This window comes from Petaurus breviceps, unplaced genomic scaffold (assembly GCF_028583685.1).
Source record: "Petaurus breviceps papuanus isolate PSGF00001 unplaced genomic scaffold, PetGlider_PUasm1.0 688, whole genome shotgun sequence".
Lineage (NCBI taxonomy): Eukaryota > Metazoa > Chordata > Mammalia > Diprotodontia > Petauridae > Petaurus > Petaurus breviceps.
The window spans coordinates 10,729,525-10,733,636 of record NW_027186457.1 but is presented as its reverse complement, the minus strand read 5'-3'; the positions used below and the strand labels follow the sequence as shown (position 1 = coordinate 10,733,636).

The following is a 4,112-nucleotide window of genomic DNA, read 5'->3' as shown; positions in this document are numbered from 1 at the left end:
AGAGAGAGAGACAGAGAGAGAGAGACAGAGAGAGACATAGACAGAGAGACATAGACAGAGAGACACACACAGAGAGAGACACAGAGAGAGAGAGAGACAGAGAGAAGGCAAACAGGCAACAAGAAAGCCCAGGAATTCTGTTACCCTTGGAGTGAGATTCCAAGCAGGTTTGAATCATTTTGTCATAAAGCTGAATTTTCTTTGGGTTGGTGGTTACATCTTTACTTTATTTCTCCTGGCTTCTGATGCTGCCATTAAAAAAGAAAGCTTTGTTCTTCCTTTTTCCAATGGTAGTTTTGGTAAGCACTGCCCCTTCTTTTCTTCTACCCTCCAATTCTGATGCCCCTTAATGAGAGTTCCCCTTGAAACGTTCTATTCAACCCCTCTCCATTTCCATGAACAGCCCCTGTTTGTGGAATCTGAAGACCTCTTGTGGCTCTGGGCTCCTTTTAACTCCACACTCCCACCATTCTGATTCATGCTGGTGCCTGGTATGCTCCACAATAGGCATATAACCACAAGCCTATATGCGTGTCTCATAGAGTTTACAAAGGTCATGTAGGGACCTTTGTCATGTGTCAAGGGACAGGACAAGAGGCAAAATTAGTATAGCAAACTCTTCACCTTCCTGAATGAGTTCCCCATTCTTGTGCATGTCCAGACACCCAAAGTGCAGTATCTGGTCAGTGCCCAGCTGTTAGTAGATGACACTGTCACTGTGGACCACCCCAATGGCCACACAGATGAAGAGGTAGAAGTAGCATGTTTAGTAATAAGCCAAGAATGCTTCCCACATGCACAGGGCTTCTGCATCCTGAAGTTCATGCTTAAAACACAGAAGGGGCCAGCAATGGCAAAAAGCTACATAAGCCATCATCCCCAAGAGAAACAAGCTGCTGATAAAAACACCAGTGGGCCAGCCGTGGCATCCCATAAAGGCATAGCAACTATTTCTCCATGTCCTCATCCCAAGAACTGACTAAGACCATATGTGAGGCACCAGAAGCTATCTGGTTTATCAAACTTCAGTCAGGATTGGGAGCCACCAGGATTGGCAGCCTTGAGAGTAGCCGGTTGTTGGCTTGTATATTGCACAGCTCTGTGAAATTCTCCTCATTCTCCTCTTCAGAAGAATACGTTGCTCCAGTCTGTCCAAACATCTTTGTCAACAATGAACAGTACCTGGCTCCAGAATTATTCCTGTTCTTCTAGAATCATTGAAAGCCTTTTCTGCTGGATATCTGAGTATTCCCCCCTCTTTTGCACCCTTAGTACCTCTTGCTTATAGAATATAGGCTGTAATAGCAAGTATTACATCATGTTATGTTATGTGATGTCATGACAGCCCAAATTGACACATCTATGCCTTTAAAGAAAATGGCCTTATGCAATTTAGATTCCTCTTCCACTTGCCCAGACTCATTCAAGTAATTAAGCCAGGTGGGGACATCCACCTTTTTATACATGTTTTCCTCTTGGTGGGTCTCTAAAGAAGGAAGTTTGAAATATTGGATAAAGAATTTTATAGAAGTCTTTTCATTGGAGACCTGGTTGTTTGGATGAGTCTCAGTATAGTGTTTCCACTGCTGAAAAAATTTCTAACAGTTTATTCTGGACACTATGGTGAAAATGGAAGATCTTGTGCTAACTTTCCTGGCTAGCAATAGCTAGTTTCCCACTGGTACAGTTTTCATTATGAAAGAAAAGTCAGAGAGACTTCATTTGTCCCAAATCAACCCCAAACACCAGGCAGATTTGTTTGAGGGCAAATCCCTTTTGTTGTTTATCTTGTTTGGAGTTTTTTTTTTGGTTGGTCACTGTTCTCAGGGAACCCGTGTCAAGGCTGGAGGTGGAGCTGGTGGAACATGTCATGTGATTGTCACATGTCTCTGTTTTCATTGTCTAGAAAAACAGAATTGCTGCTCTCTCTCATTTATTGGCGAGAGGCAGAGAGGTGAAGAAGAGGCATTAGAATCAGAATCAAAAGTACTGTACCAGCTCACATTATCAGCAGAGAGCTCTAAGGAGCTTTCTTCTCCCGGCTCTGTCCCATCTACTGACAATTCAGACATATTTGGCTTATACTGAGAACTGATTGTAGATAAGATTCCTGAGTCACTATGGACAGGCTTCATAGGTTGGATAGGACTGTCTGCCCCCAATCTTGGGATAGCTTTTCCCCATCTTCTAACAAGCTTCTCCATCTTGGAAATGTTGGCAACCAAGATGCCCTCATTCTTAGGGATCAGAGGTTATCTTGATTCCACAGGGAATGACTGATAAGGCTTTCCAGAGTCCTGAGCATGGCCAGGGACCTCGCTTTCAGGGGCAATTTAGGAGAGTTTTCAGGAGTGATAAAGCTCAGGAACTCTTCATCTTGCCTCTGGATCCTGGAGGTAGGAACCCAAGCAAGAATGAGTGTGGCCCCCAGAAGTTCATCCTTTTCCATGTACAAGCACAAATAACTTGGGAGATGTTCCTCAAGACCGTGCAACATTTCTGGGTGTGGACACAGACATTGTTCTTTGAGCAGATGATCTCCCCATCCAATACTGTGGGAGGGCTACTGCTGCCAATGGGGTTGAGGGTTAGGAGGTCAGAGGCTTTTGAGGAGCCTCCAGAGACACTGTACAGGTGAGATTTCCATTACCCACAAGAACAAGTGCCAAGTAGGGGATCAATTTTTAGATGGACACTAATTGTTACTAGGAGCTTGTTGTGGAGGTAGAAGGTCTGATAGAACCTGAATTTCTACATATAGCTTAGCATGGCAAGTCACAGTGCTCTGTCTGGGCCCCATGCACACACTGGGCTGGACTCACATCTGTCTGGACTCTGCATGACCTCCTCACCTAAAGACAAGGTGGGGCAGAACGATAGACCCACCATTTGCTTTTCTACAGCCATTGTTATGCTATGTCTTCATTCACTTACCTTTCTGTGAACTTTTGTTCTACATAATTCTAGCTTTGGGAATATGCATCAAATAAACACTACCATTCCTGCAAAGTTCATGACAATCAACTATTTCCCTATGACTCCATATAGTCAACAAGTATTTATTATGTACTTTGTTAATTGCACTGTGCTAAGTACTGGGGACACACTGAAAGGTAAAAACAATCCCTACCCTCAGGGAGCTTACGATCTAATACAACTGATATGACATACAACAAAGTGATGTGCTGTGAAAGACAAAGAAGAATCCAGACAGAGTGCTCTAGGAAAACTTGAGGAAGGAGTGAGCACTTCCAAATGGGGGCACCAGGAAAGACTTCATGGAGAAGATGGCACATGAGCTGAACTTTAAAGGAAATGAAAGGAGATCCGTGTTTCAGTGGACAAAGGAATGTGGTACAGGGATGGAGTTGGAGGGCCTGTGTGAATGTGTAGAGGAAAGAGGACTTCTCAGCTTTAGAGCTCATCCAGTTCAACCTCCTCATTGCATAGAGGGGGAATACCAGGTCCAGAGAGGAGCCTCTTGCCCAAGTCATATTTGTCCTTGAAGGTACCACATCAATGTAAACTAGAATTTACCTTAATTTTCTTCTACCTGCTTTACTACATGAACATCTAAAAAAGATGGTGAAAGGGAGAAGCAAAAATGGGTCAGTCCTTAGAACAGGTAAGTGTGTGACTTCACAAATCCAGATATCCTTCTGATTCCATCTTGGTATTACATAGCTCTGCAGTATTTTCTCACTGAACCTCTATCTCTTCTCTTCTACTCAGAAATCCCACTGAGATTAAAAAAAATTTTCCTCTAAAAAGAAAATTGGTTTGCCTCCAAATAGCATTATGGACCTTAGCATCTAATAGAGCTGTCCCTTTAAGAAAATGAAGGGGGAATGCATAGCACCCAGGAAGATTGGAACAGATCAGAATACCACAGTTTTAGAGCTGGAAGAAAACTTTGAAGTCACCAAGTTTACCCTTCTTTCCCCGCTGACCCCATATACATTTTTAATGAAGAAAATGAGTGAGAGAAAAGTTAAATGACTTGCCCAGGGTTTCCTGGCTGGTTAGTGTCTGAGGAAGGATTTAAACTCAGATTTTCCTGAATCCAAGCCCAGGATTATATCCACTACAATTCTATCTGAGAAAGATTCTCC

The 4,112-nt window shown here is 43.1% G+C and overlaps 1 pseudogene; it reads right to left on the bottom strand.

The window, feature by feature from the left end:
• Nucleotides 1–766: 766 nt before the first annotated feature.
• On the bottom strand, nt 767–2,204 carry LOC138174202 (TBC1 domain family member 16 pseudogene; annotated as a pseudogene).
• Between the last annotated feature and the right edge of the window lie 1,908 nt (nt 2,205–4,112).